The sequence below is a fragment of the Protopterus annectens genome, chromosome 1.part1, assembly GCF_019279795.1.
Source record: "Protopterus annectens isolate FY-2018-M chromosome 1.part1, PAN1.0, whole genome shotgun sequence".
Classification (NCBI taxonomy): Eukaryota; Metazoa; Chordata; order Ceratodontiformes; family Protopteridae; genus Protopterus; species Protopterus annectens.
The window spans coordinates 1,082,220,644-1,082,241,032 of record NC_056726.1 but is presented as its reverse complement, the minus strand read 5'-3'; the positions used below and the strand labels follow the sequence as shown (position 1 = coordinate 1,082,241,032).

The following is a 20,389-nucleotide window of genomic DNA, read 5'->3' as shown; positions in this document are numbered from 1 at the left end:
ACCCCGGGGATCACCTCTGTGACTCTGCTCGACAGGGACACAGGAAAATAATTTTCTTGCGTGGCAAATTCCAGGGCACCTTTTTGGCTAAGCTTGTATAGACCCTAGGGCTGATAGCTTAGTACCTACCTATGAACCTATGAACTTGTGGGCAACTGATCACAAGGGCTATAACATGCCTAACCAAGTACAGCTTTTAGCAGACACTCTAAATGCACGGGTGGGCTACTGACCATGGGCCTATAATATGTCTAGCCATGTACAACTTTAGCAGACACACTAAGTGTCCCTTTGGGCATCTGATCATGGGTGCTATAATATGCCTAGCCATGTACAGCTTTTAGCAGACACAGTAACTGTACCTGTGGGCAACTGATCTTGGAGCTGTAATATGCCTAGCCATGCACAGCTTTTAGCAGACACACTAAATGTACTTGTGTGCAACTGGTCACGAGGGCTATAATATGCCCAGCTGCCATGTACAGCTTTTAGCAGACATACTAAATGTACTTGGGAGCAACTGAGCATGGGGCTATAATATGCCTAGCAATGTACAGCTTTTAGCAGACACACTAAATGTACCTGTGGGCATCTGATCACAAGGGATATAACATGCCTGGCCATGTACATCTTTTAGCAGACACACTAAATGTACTTGTGGGCAACTAATCACAAGGGCTATAACATACCCAGCCTCGTACAACATTTAGCAGACACACTAAGTGTACTTGTGGGAAACTGATCACTGGGGCTATAACATGCCTAGCCATGAGCAGCTTTTAGCAGACACACTAAATGTACATGAGGGCAAATAATAATGGGGCTATAATATGCCTAGCCAAGCACAGCTTTTAGTAGACACACTAAATGTACTTGTGAGCAATTAATCACAGGGGCTATAATATGCCTAGCCATGTACAGCTTTTAGCAGACACACTAAATGTACTTGCAGCCAACTGATCATGGGGCTATAATATGCCTAGCCATATACAGCTCTTAGCAGACACACTAAATGTACTTTTGGGCTACTAATCACAGGGACTATAATATGACTAGCCACGTGCAGCTTTTAGCAGACACACTAAACTTCTTGTGGGCAACTGATCACAGGGGCTATAATATGCCTAGCCACAAAGTACAGCTTTTAGCAGACACACTAAATGTACTTATGAGCAACTGATCATGGGACTATAATATGCCTTGCCATGTACAGCTTTTAGCAGACACACTAAATGTACTTATGAGCAACTGATCATGGGGCTATAATATGCCTTGCCATGTACAGCTTTTAGCAGACACACTAAATGTACTTTTGGGCTACTAATCACAGGGGCAATAATATGCCTAGCCATGTGCAGCTTTTAGCAGACACAATAAACCTCTTGTGGGCAACTGATCACAGGGGCTATTATATGCCTAGCCACCATGTACAACTTTTAGCAGACACAATAAATGTACTTATGAGCAACTGATTCATGGGGCTATAATATGCCTAGCCATGTACAGCTTTAAGCTGACACGCTAAATGTACTTGTGGACAACTGATCACAGGTTCTATGATATGCCTAGCCATGTACAGCTTTTAGCAGACAGACTAAGTGTACTTGTGGGCCACTGATCATCGGGCTATAATATTCCTAGCCTCGTACAGATTTTAGCAGACATTCTAAATGTACTTGTGGGCAACTGATCACAGGGGCTATAAAATGCCTAGCCATGTACAGCTTTTAGCAGACACACTAAATGTACTTGAGGCCAACTGACCATAGGGCTATAATATGCCTAGCCATGTACAGCTTTAAGCTGACACGCTAAATGTACTTGTGGACAACTGATCACAGGTTCTATAATATGCCTAGCCATGTACAGCTTTTAGCAGATACACTAAATGTACTTTTGGGCAACTGATCACTTGGATATAATATGCCTAGCCATGTACAGCTTTAAAGAGACACATGAAATGTACTTGCGGGTAACTCATTACAGGGGCTATAATATGCCTAGCCATGTACAGCTTTTAGCAGACACACTAAATGTACTTGCAGGCAACTGATTACATGGCGTATAATATGCCTTGCCATGTACAACTTTTAGCAGACAAACTAAATATACCTGTGGACAACTGTTCAATGTGGTTATAATATGCATAGCCATGAACAGCTTTTAGCAGCCACAGAAAATGTACCTGTGAGCAACTGATCATGGGGCTATAATATGTTTAGCCATGTACAGCTATTAGCAGACATACTAAATGTACTTGTGGGCAATTGATCACGGAGGTTATAATATGTCTAACCATATACAGCTTTAAGCAGACACAGTAAATATACTTGTGGCAACTGAGCATGGGGCTATAACATGCCTAGCCATGTACAGGTTTTAACAGATACACTAAATGTACTTTTGGGCAACTGATCATGGAGGTAGAATATGCCTAGCCATGTACAGCTTTTAGCAGACACACTAAATGTACTTGTGGGCAACTAATCACGGGGGCATTAACATGCCTAGCCATGTACAGCTTTTAGCAGACACACTAAATGTACTTGTTGGCAACTAATCATGGGGGCTATAACATGCCTAGTCATGTACAGCTTTTAGCAAACACACTAAATGTACCTGTGGGCAACTGATCACTGGGGCTATAATATGCCTAGTCATGCACAGTTTTTAGCAGACACACTAAATGTACTTGTGGGCAACTGATCACAGGTACTATAATATGCCTAGCGATGTACAGCTTTAAGCAGCCACACTAAATGTACTTGTGGACAACTGATCACAGGTGCTATAATATGCCTAGCCATGAACAGCTTTTAGCAGACACACTAAATGTACTTGTGGGCAACTGATCACTCAGGGTATAATATGCCTAGCCCTGTACAGCTTTAAACAGACACACTAAATGTAATTGTGGGCAACTGATTACAGGGACTATAATATGCGTAGCCATGTACAGCTTTTAGCAGATACACTAAATGTACTTGCAGGCAACTGATCCCTGTGGTTATAATATACATAGCCATGAACAGCTTTTAGCAGCCACACAAAATATACCTATGAGCAAATGATCATGGGGCTATAATATGCCTAGCCATGTACAGCTTTTAGCAGACATACTAAATGTACTTGTGGGCAACTGATCATGGAGGTTATAATATGCCTAGACATGTACAGCCATTAGGAGACACAGTAAATGTACTTGTGGGCAACTGATCATGTGGCTATAATATAACTATCCATGTATAGCTTTTAGCAGACACACTAAACTTATCTGTGGGCAACAGATCACTGGGGCTATAATATGCCTAGCCATTTACAGCTTTTAGCAGATGCACTAAATGTACTTGTGGGCAACTGTTCACAGGGGCTATAAAATGCCTAGCCATGTACAACTTTTAGCAGACACACAAAATGTACTTCTGGGCATCTGATAATGGGGGCTATAAGATGCCTTGCCATATACAGCTTTTAGCAGACACAATAAATGTACTTGTGGCAAATGAGCATAGGGCTATAACATGCCTAGCAATGTACAGTTTTTAACAGATACACTAAATGTACTTTTGGGCAACTGATCATGGAGGTAGAATATACCTAGCCATGTACAGCTTTTAGCAGACACACTAAATGTACTTTTGGGCAACTGATCACTCGGATATAATATGCCTAGCCATGTACAGCTTTAAAGAGACACACGGAATGTACTTGCGGGTAACTCATTACAAGGGCTATAATATGCGTAGCCATGTACAGCTTTTAGCAGACACACTAAATGTACTTGCAGGCAACTGATTACATGGTGTATAATATGCTTTGCCATGTACAGCTTTTAGCAGACAAACTATACCTATGGACAACTGATCAATGTGGTTATAATATGCATAGCCATGAACAGCTTTTAGCAGCCACACAAAATGTACCTGAGAGCAACTGATCATGGGGCTGTAATATGTTTAGCCATGTACAGCTATTAGCAGACATACTAAATGTACTTGTGGGCAATTGATCACGGAGGTTATAATATGCCTGACCATATACAGCTTTTAGCAGACACAGTAAATGTACTTGTGGCAACTGAGCATGGGGCTATAACATGCCTAGCCATGTACAGTTTTTAACAGATACACTAAATGTACTTTTGGGCAACTGATCATGGAGGTAGAATATGCCTAGCCATGTACAGCTTTTAGCAGACACACTAAATACACTTGTGGCAACAGATCACTGGAGTTATAACATAACTAGTCTTGTACAAATTTTAGGAGACACACTAAATGTACCTGTGGGCAATAGATCATGGGGCTGTAATATGCCAAGCCATGTACAGCTTTAAGCAGACACACTAAATATACTTGTGGCAACTGATCACTGGAGTTATAACATAACTAGTCTTGTACAAATTTTAGGAGACACACTAAATGTACTTGTGGGCAACTGATCATGGGGGTTATAACATACCAATCCATATACAGCTTATAACAGACATACTAAATGTACTTACGGGAAACTGATCACGTGGGCTAGAAAAAGCTTAGCCATATACAGTTTTTAGCAGACACACTAAATGTACTTGTGGGCAACTGATCATTGGCCTATAATATGCCTAGCCATGTACAGCTTTCAGCAGAAACACTAAATGTACCTGTGGGCAACTGGTCATGGGTGCTATAATATGCCTAGCCATGTACAGCTTTCAGCAGACACACTAAATGTACTTGTGGGCAACTGATTACAAGGGGCTATAATATGCCTAGCCATGTACAGCATTTAGAAGACACACTAAATGTACTTCAGACCAGTGACAAGTGGAGTGCCACAGGGTTCAGTCCTAGGTCCTCTTCTGTTTGGTATATACCTTTCTGAAGTGCAGGCTAACACAGGAGGCCTTTGGCTAACAAATTTCACAGCTGACTGCAAACTAGGAACCATAACTGAAACTCCTAACAATGTGGACATCCTACAAAAGGCCTTCACTGAGACAGATGCCTGGAGTCAAAGCCATGGCCTCAAGCTCAATTCCAAAGAGTTCATTGTCATCCCCTTTGGTAAAAACTCTGTACCCTTGAACTATCACATAGGTGGTAGTCTACTTAACACCCAAAGTGTGATAAGAGACCTTGGGGCACAGGTGGACAGTAGTCTCTCCTTTGATAATCACATCACCACATTAGTCAGGAAATCCATCTACGTGGCACACCTCATCACAAAAGGTTTCTTATCCAGGAAAAAAGAGGTCATTGTTCCTCTCTATTCATCAGTCATTAGACCTATTATAGAGTACAACACCCCTTTTGGTATGTACCTCACAAGACATTTACAACAACTGGAAAGGCCACAGAAATACCTCACAAAGAGCATTACCAGCCTCAAACAGATGCCCTACGCAGACCATCTCAAAAAACTCAGCTTTACTCCGTTGCATATCGGCTACTCAGAGGCGATCTCTGCCTAAATCACAAAGCTATGTCAAACCCAGAGCTGTTGGACATGCTCCACTTAAAGAAATACCAATCCCTTTGAGCTACACCCTCTAGGGACTTAAACCTTGTCACCACAATAAACAGAACTTGCTGGAGGGATAGACTCCTGTCCCAGAGACTTTCCATACTCTGGAACAAACTACCTATCTATATCAAACAAAGCTTCTCATTAGCACTCTTCAAGATAAATCTTGATGATTGGATGGGAAATAGGAAATTCACCCCGGGGATCACCTCTGTGACTCTGCTCGACAAGGACACAGGAAAATAATTTTTTTGCCTGGCAAATGCCAGGGCACCTTTTTGGCTAAGCTTGTATAGACCCTAGGGCCAATAGCCTAGAACCTACAAATGAACCTATGAACTTGTGGGCAACTGATCACAAGTGCTATAACATGTCTAGCCATGTATAGCTTTTAGCAGACACTCTAAATGCACGTGTGGCCAACTGACCATGGGCCTATAATATGTCTAGCCATGTACAACTTTAGCAGACACACTAAATGTCCCTTTGGGCATCTGATCATGGGTGCTATAATATGCCTAGCCATGTACAACTTTTAGCAGACACAGTAACTGTACCTGTGGGCAACTGATTTTGGAGCTATAATATGCCTAGCCATGCACAGCTTTTAGCAGACACACTAAATGTACTTCAGGCAACTGAGCATGGGGCTATAATATGCCATGCCATGTACAGCTTTTAGCGGACACACTAAATGCACTTGTGGGCAATTGATCACAGGGGCTACAACATGCCTAGCCATGCACAGCTTTTAGCATACACACTAAATGTACTTGTGTGCAACTGGTCACGAGGGCTATAATATGCCCAGCTGCCATGTACAGCTTTTAGCAGACACACTAAATGTACTTGGGAGCAACTGAGCATGGAGCTATAATATGCCTAGCAATGTATAGCTTTTAGCAGACACACTAAATGTACCTGTGGGCATCTGATCACAGGGGATATAACATGCCTGGCCATGTACAGCTTTTAGCAGACATCATAAATGTACTTGTGGGCAACTAATCACAGGGGCTATAACATACCCAGCCTTGTACAACGTTTAGCAGACACACTAAGTATACTTGTGGGAAACTGATCACTGGGGCTATAACATGCCTAGCCATGAACAGCTTTTAGCAGACACACTAAATGTACTTGAGGGAAAATGATCATGGGGCTATAATATGCCTAGCCAAGTACAGCTTTTAGTAGACACACTAAATGTACTTGTGGGCAATTAATCACAGGGGCTATAATATGCCTAGCCATGTACAGCTTTTAGCAGATACACAAAATGTACTTGCGGCCAACTGATCATGGGGATATAATATGCCTAGCCATATACAGCTCTTAGCAGACACACTAAATGTACTTTTGGGCTACTAATCACAGGGACTATAATATGACTAGCCACGTGCAGCTTTTAGCAGACACACTAAACTTCTTGTGGGCAACTGATCACAGGGGCTATAATATGCCTAGCCACAAAGTACAGCTTTTAGCAGACACACTAAATGTACTTATGAGCAACTGATCATGGGGCTATAATATGCCTTGCCATGTACAGCTTTTATCAGACACACTAAATGTACTTATGAGCAACAGATCATGGGGCTATAATATGCCTTGCCATGTACAGCTTTTAGCAAACACACTAAATGTGCTTTTGGGCTACTAATCACAGGGGTAATAATATGCCTAGCCATGTTCAGCTTTTAGCAGACACAATAAACCTCTTGTGGGCAACTGATCACAGGGGCTATTATATGCCTAGCCACCATGTACAACTTTTAGCAGACACAAGAAATGTACTTATGAGCAACTGATTCATGGGGCTATAATATGCCTAGCCATGTACAGCTTTTAGCAGACAGACTAAGTGTACTTGTGGGCAACTGATCATCGGGCTATAATATTCCTAGCCTCGTACAGATTTTAGCAGACACTCTAAATGTACTTGTGGGCAACTGATCACAGGGGCTATAAAATGCCTAGCCATGTACAGCTTTTAGCAGACACACTAAATGTACTTGTGGGCAACTGATCGTGGGGCTATAATATGCCTTTCCATGTACAGCTTTTAGCAGACACTCTAAATATACTTGTAGGCTACTGCTCACAGGGGCTATAATATGCCTAGCCATGTACAGCTTTTAGCAGACATACTAAATGTACTTGTGGGCAACTGATCACAGGTGCTATAATATGCCTAGCCACCATGTACAGCTTTTAGCAGACACACTAAATGTACCTGTGGGCAGCTGATCACTAGAGCTATAATATGCCTAGTCATGTACAGCTTTTAGCAGACACACTAAATGTACTTTTGGTCAACTGATCACGGGGGCTATAATATACCTAGTTATGTACATCTTTTAGGAGACACACTAAATGTACTTGTGTGCAACTGATCACAGGGGCTATAATATGCCTAGCCATGAACAGCTTTTAGCAAACACACTAAATATACTTGTGGGCAACTGAACACAGGGCCTATAATATGCCTAGCCATTTACAGCTTTTAGCAGACACGCTAAATGTGCTTGTAGGCAACTGATCACTGTAGCAATAATATGCCTAGCCATGCACAGCATTTAGCAGACACACTAAATGTTCCTGAGGGCAACTGATCATGGGGCTATAACATATCTAGCCATGTACAGCTTTAAGCATATACACTAAATGTACTTGTGGGCAACCTATCACAGGGGTTATAATATGCCTATCCATGTATAGCTTTTAGCAGACACATTAAATGTACCTGTGAGCAACTGATCCCTGTGGCTATAATATGCCTATCCATGTATAGCTTTTAGCAGACATACTAAATGTACCTGTGGACAACAGATCACTGTGGCTATAATATCTCTAGCCACCAAGTACAGCTTTTAGCAGACACACTAAATGTACTTGTGGGCAACTGAGCATGGGGCTATAATATGCCTAGCCATGTGCAGCTTTTAGCAGAAACACTAAATGTACTTGTGGGCAACTGATCACAGGGGCTATTACATGCCTAGCCATGTACAGATATTAGCAGACATACTAAATGTACTTGTGGTTAACTGATCACAGGGGCTATAATATACCTAGCTATGTACATCTTTTAGCAGACACACTAAATGTACTTGTGGGCAAATGATCAGGAGGCTATAATATGCCTTGCCATGTACAGCTTTTAGCAGGCACACTAAATGTACTTATGAGCAACTGATCCTTGGGCAATATAATGCCTAGCCATGTACAGCTTTTAGCAGACACACTAAGTGTACTTGTGGGCAACTGATCATGGGGCTAGAATATGCCTAGCCATGTACAGCTTTTAGCAGACACACTAAGTGTACTTTTGGGCAACTGATCATGGAGCTAGAATATGCCTAACCATGTACAGCTTTTAGCAGACACATTGAATGTACTTGTGGGCAACTGATCATGGGGGGCAATAACATGCCTAGCCATGCACCGCTTTTAGCAGACACAATAAATGCACTTGTGGGCAACTGATCACAGGGGCTATAATATGCCTAGCCATGTACAGCCTTTAGCAGACACACTAAATGTACTAGTGGGCAACTGATTACAGGGGCTATAATATGCCTAGCCATGTACAGCTTTAGCAGACACACTAAATGTACTTGTAGACAACTGATTACATTCGGGTATAATATGCCTAGCCATGTACAGCTTTTAGCAGACAAACTAAATATACCTATGGGCAACTGATCACTGTGGCTATAACATGCATAGCCATGTACAGCTTTTAGCAGCGACATGAAATATACCTGTGGGCAACTGATCATGAGGCTATAATATGCATAGCCATGTACAGCTTTTAGGAGACACACTAAATGTACATGTGGGCAAATGATCACAGGTGCTATAATATGCCAAGCCACCATGTACAGCTTTTAGCAGACACACTAAATGTACCTGTAGGCAAATGATCAATGGGCTATAATGTGCATAGCCATGTTCAGGTTTTAGCAGACACACTAAATGTACTGGTGGCCAAATGATCACGGAGCCTATAATATGCCTAGCTGCCATGTACAGCTTTAAGCAGACACACTAAATGTACTTGTGGGCAAATAAGCATGGTTCTAAACACTACATGTATTTGTGGGCAACTGATCATCAGTCTAAAATATGCCTAGCCATGTGCAGCTTTTAACAGACGCACTAATAGTTATTGAGGTCAACTTATCAAGGAGCTATAATATGCCTAGCCTTGTACAGCTTTTAGCAGAAACACTAAATGTACTTGTGGGCAACTGATCACAAGGCGACAATATGTCTTGCCACCAGCATTTAGAAGACACACTAAATAAACTTGTGGGCAACTGATCACAGGGGCTATAACATGCCTAGCCATGTACAGCTTTTAGCAGACACACTAAATGTACTTGTGGGCAACTGATCACATAGGCTATAATATGTCTTGCCACCAGCATTTAGAAGACACACTAAATATACTTGTGGGCAACTGATCACAGGGGCTATAACATGCATAGCCATGTACAGCTTTTAGCAGACACACTAAATGTACTTGTGGGCAACTGATCACTGTAGCTATAATATGCCTAGCCACCATGTACAGATTTTAGGGTAAACACTAAATGTACCTCTGAACAACTTTTCACTGGGGCTATAATATGCCTAGCCATGTACAGCTTTTAGCAGACACACTAAATGTACTTGTGGGCAACTGATCATGGGGCTATAATATGCCTAACCATACAGCTTTTAGTGGACACACTAAATGTACTTTTGGGCAACTGATCACTCGGATATAATATGCCTAGCCATGTACAGCTTTTAGCAGACAAACTAAATATACCTGTGGCCAACTGATCAATGTGGTTATAATATGCATAGCCATGAACAGCTTTTAGTAGCCACAGAAAATGTACCTGTGAGCAACTGATCATGGGGCTATAATATGTTTAGCCATGTACAACTATTAGCAGACATACTAAATGTACTTGTGGGCAATTGATCAAGGAGGTTATAATATGCCTAACCCTATACAGCTTTTCGCAGACACAGTAAATGTACTTGTGGCAACTGAGCATGGGGCTATAACATGCCTAGCCATGTACAGTTTTTAACAGATAGACTAAATGTAATTGTGGGCAATTGATCACGGAGGTTATAATATGCCTAACCCTATACAGCTTTTAGCAGACACAGTAAATGTACTTGTGGCAACTGAGCATGGAGCTATAACATGCCTAGCCATGTACAGTTTTTAACAGATACACTAAATGTACTTATGGGCAACTGATCATAGAGGTAGAATATGCCTAGCCATGTACAACTTTTAACAGACACACTAAATGTACTTGTGGGCTACTAATCACGGGGGCATTAACATGCCTAGCCATGTAAAGCCTTTAGCAGACACACTAAATGCACTTGTTGGCAACTAATCACGGGGACTATAACATGCCTAGTCATGTACAGCTTTTAGCAAACACACTAAATGTACCTGTGGGCAACTGATCACTGGGACTATAATATGCCTAGCGATGTACAGCTTTAAGCAGCCACACTAAATGTACTTGTGGGCAACTGATCACATGTGCTATAATATGCCTAGCTATGAACAGCTTTTAGCAGACACACTAAATGTACTTGTGGGCAACTGATTACAGGGACTATAATATGCGTAGCCATGCACATATTTTAGCAGATACACTAAATGTACTTGCAGGCAACTGATCCCTGTGGTTATAATATGCATAGCCATGAACAGCTTTTAGCAGCCACACAAAATATACCTATGAGCAACTGATCATCGGGCTATAATATGCCTAACCATGTACAGCTTTTAGCAGACATACTAAATGTACTTGTGGGCAACTGATCATGGAGGTTATAATATGCCTAGCCATGTACAGCCTTCAGCAGACACAGTAAATGTGCTTGTGGGCAACTGATCATGTGGCTATAATATAACTATCCATGTATAGCTTTTAGCAGACACAATAAACTTACCTGTGGGCACCTGATCACGGGGGCTATAATATGCCTAGCCATTGAAAGCTTTTAGCAGACACACTAAATGTACTTTTGGGCAACTGATCACATGGACTATAAAATGCCTAGCCATGTACAGCTTTTAGCAGACACACTAAATCTATTTCTGGGCATCTGATCATGGGGGCTATAAGATGCCTTGCCATATACAGCTTTTAGCAGACACAGTAAATGTACTTGTGGCAACTGAGCATGGGGCTATAACATGCCTAGCCATGTACAGTTTTTAACAGATAGACTAAATGTACTTTTGGGCAACTGATCATGGAGGTAGAATATGCCTAGCCATGTACAGCTTTTAGCAGACATACTAAATGTACTTCTGGGCATCTGATCATGGGGGCTATAAGATGCCTTGCCATATACAGCTTTTAGCAGACACACTAAATATACTTGAGGGCAACTGATCATGTAGCTCTAACATGCCTAGTCATGTACATCTTTTAGCAGACACACTAAATGTACCTGTGGGCAATAGATCATGGGGCTGTAATATGCCAAGCCATGTACAGCTTTAAGCAGACACACTAAATATACTTGTGGGCAACTGATCACTGGGGTTATAACAGAACTAGTCTTGTACAGATTTTAGGAGACACACTAAATGTACTTGTGGTCAACTGATCATGGGTGCTATAACATGCCAATCCATGTACAGCTTATAACAGACATACTAAATGTACTTATGGGAAACTGATCACACAGGCTATAACATGCCTAGCCATGTACAGCTTTTAGCAGACACACTAAATGTACTTGTGGGCAACTGATCATGGGTGCTATAATATGCCTAGCCATGTACAGCTTTAAGCAGACACACTAAATGTACTTGTGGGCAACTGATCACAAGGGGCTATAATATGCCTAGCCATATACAGCATTTAGCAGACACACTAAATGTACTTCAGACCAGTGACAAGTGGAGTACCACAGGGTTCAGTCCTAGGTCCTCTCCTGTTGGGTATATACTTTTCTGAAGTGCAGGCTAACACAGGCGGCCTTTGGCTAACAAATTTCGCAGCTGACTGCAAACTAGGAACCATAATTGAAACTCCCAATGATGTGGACATCCTACAAAAGGCCTTCACTGAGACAGATGCCTGGAGTCAAAGCCATGGCCTCAAGCTCAATTCCAAAGAGTTCATTGTCATCCCCCTTGGTAAATACTCTGTATCCTTGAACTATCACATAGGTGGTAGTCTACTTAACACCCAAAGTGTGATAAGAGACCTTGGGGTACAGGTGGACAGTAGTCTCTACTTTGATAATCACAACATCACATTAGTCAGGAAATTAATCTACGTGGCACACCTCATCACAAAAGGTTTCTTATCCAGGAAAAAGAGGTCATTGTTCCTCTCTATTCATCATTCATTAGACCTATTATAGAGTACAACACCCCTTTTGGTATGTACCTCACAAGACATTTACAACAACTGGAAAGACCACAGAAATACCTCACAAAGAGCATTACCAGCCTCAGATGCCCTACGCAGACCATCTCGAAAAACTCAGCTTTACTCCGTTGCATATCAGCTACTCAGAGATGATCTCTGCCTAACATACAAAGCTATGTCAAACCCAGAGCTGTTGGACATGCTCCACTTAAAGAAATACCAATCCCTCTGAGCTACACCCTCTAGGGACTTAAAGCTTGTCACCACAATAAACAGAACTTGCTGGAGGGATAGATTCCTGTCCCAGAGACTTCCCATACTCTGGAACAAACTACCTATCTATATCAAACAAAGCTTCTCATTAGCACTCTTCAAGATAAATCTTGATGATTGGATGGGAATAGGAAATTCACCCCGGGAATCACCTCTGTGACTCTGCTCGACAAGGACACAGGAAAATAATTTTCTTGCGTGGCAAATGCCAGGGCACCTTTTTGGCTAAGCTTGTATAGACCCTAGGGCCGATAGCCTAGTACCTACCTATGAACCTATGAACTTGTGGGCAACTGATCACAAGGGCTATAACATGCCTAGCCAAGTACAGCTTTTAGCAGACACTCTAAATGCACGTGTGGGCAACTGACCATGGGCCTATAATATGTCTAGCCATGTACAACTTTAGCAGACACACTAAATGTCCCTTTGGGCATCTGATCATGGGTGCTATAATATGCCTAGCCATATACAGCTTTTAGCAGACACAGTAACTGTACCTGTGGGCAACTGATCTTGGAGCTATAATATGCCTAGCCATGCACAGCTTTTAGCAGACACACTAAATGTACTTCAGGCAACTGAGCATGGGGCTATAATATGCCAAGCCATGTACAGCTTTTAGCGGACACACTAAATGCACTTGTGGGCAATTGATCACAGGGGCTACAACATGCCTAGCCATGCACAGCTTTTAGCATACACACTAAATGTACTAGTGTGCAACTGGTCACGAGGGCTATAATATGCCCAGCTGCCATGTACAGCTTTTAGCAGACACACTAAATGTACTTAGGAGCAACTGAGCATGGAGCTGTAATATGCCTGGCAATGTATAGCTTTTAGCAGACACGCTAAATGTACCTGTGGGCATCTGATCACAAGGGATTTAACATACCTGGCCATGTACAGCTTTTAGCAGACAAACTAAATGTACTTGTGGGCAACTAATCACAGGGCCTATAACATACCCAACCTTGTACAACGTTTAGCAGACACACTAAGTGTACTTGTGGGAAACTGATCACTGGGGCTATATCATGCCTAGCCATGAACAGCTTTTAGCAGACACACTAAATGTACTTGAGGGCAAATGATCATGGGGCTATAATATGCCTAGCCAAGTACAGCTTTTAGTAGACACACTAAATGTACTTGTGGGCAATTAATCACAGGGGCTATAATATGCCTAGCCATGTACAGCTTTTAGCAGACACACTAAATATACTTATGAGCAACTGATCATGGGGCTATAATATGCCTTGCCATGTACAGCTTTTAGCAGACACACTAAATGTACTTTTGGGCTACTAATCACAGGGGCAATAATATGCCTAGCCATGTGCAGCTTTTAGCAGACACAATAAACCTCTTGTGGGCAACTGATCACAGGGGCTATAAAATACCTAGCCATGTACAGCTTTTAGCAGACACACTAAATGTACTTGTGGGCAACTGATTGTGGGGCTATAATATGCCTTTCCATGTACAGCTTTTAGCAGACACTCTAAATATACTTGTAGGCTACTGCTCACGGGGGCTATAATATGCCTAGCCATGTACAGCTTTTAGCAGACATTCTAAATGTACTTGTGGGCAACTGATCACAGGTGCTTTAATATGCCTAGCCACCATGTACAGCTTTTAGCAGACACAATAAATGTACCTGTGGGCAGCTGATTACTAGAGCTATAATATGCCTAGTCATGTACAGCTTTTAGCAGACACACTAAATGTACTTTTGGTCAACTGATCACGGGGGCTATAATATGACTAGTTATGTACATCTTTTAGGAGACACACTAAATGTACTTGTGTGCAACTGATCACAGGGTCTATAATATGCCTAGCCATGAACAGCTTTTAGCAAACACACTAAATATACTTGTGGGCAACTGATCACAGGGTCTATAATATGCCTAGCCATTTACAGCTTTTAGCAGACACGCTAAATGTGCTTGTAGGCAACTGATCACTGTGGCTATAATATGCCTAGCCATGCACAGCATTTAGCAGACACACTAAATGTACCTGAGGGCAACTGATCATGGGGCTATAATATATCTAGCCATGTACAGCTTTATACACTAAATGTACTTGTGGGCAAACTATCACAGGGGTTATAATATGCTTATCCATGTATAGCTTTTAGCAGACACATTAAATGTACCTGAGAGCAAATGATCCCTGTGGCTATAATATGCCTGTCCATGTATAGCTTTTAGCAGACATACTAAATGTACCTGTAGACAACAGATCATTGTGGCTATAATATCTCTAGCCACCAAGTACAGCTTTTAGCAGACACACTAAATGCACTTGTGAGCAACTGAGCATGGGGCTATAATATGCCTAGCCATGTACAGCTTTTAGCAGAAACACTAAATGTACTTGTGGGCAACTGATCACAGGTGCTAATACATGCCTAGCCATGTACATCTTTTAGCAGACACACTAAATGTAATTGTGGGCAAATGATCAGGAGGCTATAATATGCCAAGCCATGTACAGCTTTTAGCAGACACACTAAGTGTACTTGTGGGCAACTGATCATGGGGCTAGAATATGCCTAGTCATGTACAACTTTTAGCAGACACACTAAGTGTACTTTTGGGCAACTGATCATGGAGCTAGAATATGCCTAACCATGTACAGCTTGTAGCAGACACATTGAATTTACTTGTGGGCAACTGATCATCAGGGGCAATAGCATGCCTAGCCATGCACCACTTTTAGCAGACACACTAAATGTACCTGTGGGCAACTGATCGCTGGGGCTATAATATGCCTAGTCATGCACAGCTTTTAGGAGACACAATAAATGCACTTGTGGGCAACTGATCACAGGGGCTATAATATGCCTAGCCATGTACAGCTTTTAGCAGACACACTAAATGTACTCGTAGACAACTGATTACATTGGGGTATAATATGCCTAGCCATGTACAGCTTTTAGCAGACAAACTAAATATACCTATGGGCAACTGATCATTGTGTCTATAATATGCCTAGCCATGTACAGCTTTTAACAGACACACTAAATGTACCTGTGGGCAAATGATCAATGGGCTATAATGTGCATAGCCATGTTCAGGTTTTAGCAGACACACTAAATGTACCGGTGGGCAAATGATCACGGAGCCTATAATATGCCTAGCGGCCATGTACAGCTTTAAGCAGACACACTAAATGTACTTGTGGGCAAATAAGCATGGTTCTAAACACTACATGTATTTGTGGGCAACTGAACATCGGTCTAAAATATGCCTAGCCATGTGCAGCTTTTAATAGACACACTAATAGTTATTGAGGTCAACTTATCAAGGAGCTATAATATGCCTAGCCTTGTACAGCTTTTAGCAGACACACTAAATGTACTTGTGGGTAACTGATCACATAGGCTATAATATGTCTTGCCACCAGCATTTAGAAGACACACTAAATGTACTTGTGGGCAACTGATCACAGGGGTTATAACATGCCTAGCCATGTACAGCTTTTAGCAGACACACTAGATGTACTTGTGGGCAACTGATCACTGTAGCTATAATATGCCTAGCTACCATGTACAGATTTTAGGGTACACACTAAATGTACCTCTGGGCAACTTTTCACTGGGGCTATAATATGCCTAGCCATGTACAGCTTTTAGCAGACACACTAAATGTACTTGTGAGCAACTGAGCATGGGGCTATAATATGCCTAGCCATGTGCAGCTTTTAGCAGAAACACTAAATGTACTTGTGGGCAACTGATCACAGGGGCTAATACATGCCTAGCCATGTACATCTTTTAGCAGACACACTAAATGTAATTGTGGGCAAATGATCAGGAGGCTATAATATGCCTTGCCATGTACAGCTTTTAGCAGACACACTAAGTGTACTTGTGGGCAACTGATCATGGGGCTACAATATGCCTAGCCATGCACAACTTTTAGCAGACACACTAAGTGTACTTTTGGGCAACTGATCATGGAGCTAGAATATGCCTAACCATGTTCAGCTTTTAGCAGACACATTGAATGTACTTGTGGGCAACTGATCATGGGGGGCAATAACATGCCTAGCCATGCACCGCTTTTAGCAGACACACTAAATGTACCTGTGGGCAACTGATCGCTGGGGCTATAATATGCCTAGTCATGCACAGCTTTTAGGAGACACAATAAATGCAATTGTGGGCAACTGATCACAGGGGCTATAATATGCCTAGCCATGTACAGCTTTTAGCAGACACACTAAATGTACTCATAGACAACTGATTACATTGGGGTATAATATGCCTAGCCATGTACAGCTTTTAGCAGACAAACTAAATATACCTATGGGCAACTGATCACTGTGGCCATAATATGCATAGCCATGTACAGCTTTTAGCAGCCACATGAAATATACCTGTGGGCAACTGATCATGAGGCTATAATATGCCTAGCCATGTACAGATTTTAGCAGACAAACTAAATATACCTATGGGCAACTGATCACTGTGGCTATAATATGCATAGCCATGTACAGCTTTTAGCAGCCACACGAAATATACCTGTGGGCAACTGATTATGGGGCTATATTATGCCTAGCCATGTACAGCTTTTAGGAGACACACTAAATGTACCTGTGGGCAAATGATCAATGGGCTATAATGTGCATAGCCATGTTCAGGTTTTAGCAGACACACAAATGTACTGGTGGCCGAATGATCACGGAGCCTATAATATGCCTAGCGGCCATGTACAGCTTTAAGCAGACACACTAAATGTACTTGTGGGCAAATAAGCATGGTTCTAAACACTACATGTATTTATGGGCAACTGATCATTGGTCTAAAATATGCCTAGCCATGTGCAGCTTTTAACAGACACACTAATAGTTATTGAGGTCAACTTATCATGGAGCTATAATATGCCTAGCCTTGTACAGCTTTTAGCAGACACACTAAATGTACTTGTGGGCAACTGATCACATAGGCTATAATATGCCTTGCCACCAGCATTTAGAAGACACACTAAATGTACTTGTGGGCAACTGATCACAGGAGCTATAACATGTCTAGCCATGTACAGCTTTTAGCAGACACACTAAATGTACTTGTGTGCAACTGATCACTGTAGCTATAATATGCCTAGCCACCATGTACAGATTTTAGGGTACATGCTAAATGTACCTCTGGGCAACGTTTCACTGGGGCTATAATATGCCTAGCCATGTACAGCTTTTAGCAGACACACTAAATGTACTTGTGGTCAACTGATTATAGGGCTATAATTTGCCTAGCCATGTACAGCTTTTAGGAGACACAACTAATTGTACTTGTGGTCATCTGATTATGGGGCTATACCATGCCTAGCCATGTACATCTTTTAGCAGACACAGTAAATGTACTTGTGGGCAAATGATCATTGGGGCTATAACATGCCTAGCCATGTACAGCTTTTAGCAGATACACTAAATGTACTTATGGGCAAATGATTACAGGGGCTATAATATTCCTAGCCATGTACAGCTTTTAGCAGACACAATAAATGTACTTATGTGCAACTGATCATAGTGGCTATAATATGCCTAGCCATGTACAGCTTTTAGCAGACACACTAAATATACTTCTGGGCATCTAATCACGGGTGCTGCAATATGCCTAGCCATGTACAGCTTATAACAGTCACATTAAAAGTACTTGTGGGCATCTTATAATGGGTATTATAATATGCCTAGCCATGTACAGCTTTTAGCAGACACACTAAATCTACCTGTGGGCAACTGATCACAGGGTTGTAATATGCCTAGCCATGTACAGCTTTTTAGCAGACACATTAATTGTACCTGTGGACAACTGATCATGGGGCTGTAATATGCTTAGCCGTCATGAATAGCTTTTAGCAGACACACTAAATGTACTTGTGGCCAACTGACCACTGGGGCTATAACATGCATAGTCATGTACAGCTTTTAGCAGACACACTAAAAGTTCTTGTGGGCAACTGATCATAGGGATATAATATGCCAAGCCATGTATAGCTGTTAGCAGACACACTAAATTAACATGTGAGCAACTGATCATGGGTGCTATGGTATGCCTAGAAACCATGTACAGCTTTTAGCAGACACACTAAATGTACTTATGAGCAACTGATCATGGGGCTATAATATGCCTTGCCATGTACAGCTTTTAGCAAACACACTAAATGTACTTTTGGGCCACTGATCGCGGGGCTATAATATGCCTTGCCATGTACAGCTTTTATCAGACACTCTAAATGTACTTGTAGGCTACTGGTCACGGGGGCTATAATATGCCTAGCCATGTACAGCTTTTAGCAGACATACTAAATGTACTTGTGGGCAACTGATCACAGGTGCTATAATATGCCAAGCCACCATGTACAGCTTTTAGCAGACACACTAAATGTACTTTTGGTCAACTGATCACGGGGGCTATAATATGCCTAGTTATGTACAGCTTTTAGGAGACACACTAAATGTACTTGTGTGCAACTGATCACAGGGGCTATAATATGCCTAGCCATGAACAGCTTTTAGCAAACACACTAAATATACTTGTGGGCAACTGATCACAGGGTCTATAATATGCCTAGCCATTTACAGCTTTTAGCAGACACACTAAATGTGCTTGTAGGCAACTGATCACTGTGGCTATAATATGCCTAGCCACGTACAGCATTTAGCAGACACACTAAATGTACCTGAGGGCAAATGATCGTGGGGCTATAATATATCTAGTCATGTACAGCTTTAAGCATATACACTAAATGTACTTGTGGGCAACCTATCACAGGGGTTATAATATGCCTATCCATGTATAGCTTTTAGCAAGCACATTAAATGTACTTGTGAGCAACTGATCCCTGTGGCTATAATATGCCTATCCATGTATAGCTTTTAGCAGACACACTAAATGTACCTGTGGGCATCTGCTCACAAGGCATATAACATGCCTGTCCATGTACAGCTTTTAGCAGACACACTAAATGTACTTGTGGGCAACTAATCACAGGGGCTATAACATACCCAGCCTTGTACAACGTTTAGCAGACACACTAAGTGTACTTGTGGGAAACTGATCACTGGGGCTATAACATGCCTAGCCATGAACAGCTTTTAGCAGACACACTAAATGTACTTGAGGGCAAATAAACCTGTGGCTATAATATGCCTAGCCAAGTACAGCT

At 41.8% G+C, this 20,389-nt stretch overlaps 1 protein-coding gene across 2 annotated transcripts in view; it reads right to left on the bottom strand.

Annotated features, from left to right (window-relative positions):
- LOC122808951 overlaps nucleotides 1-20,389 on the bottom strand; it is a 787,628-nt gene that overhangs the window by 301,561 nt on the left and 465,678 nt on the right. The gene's annotated exons all lie outside the window — the stretch shown is intronic.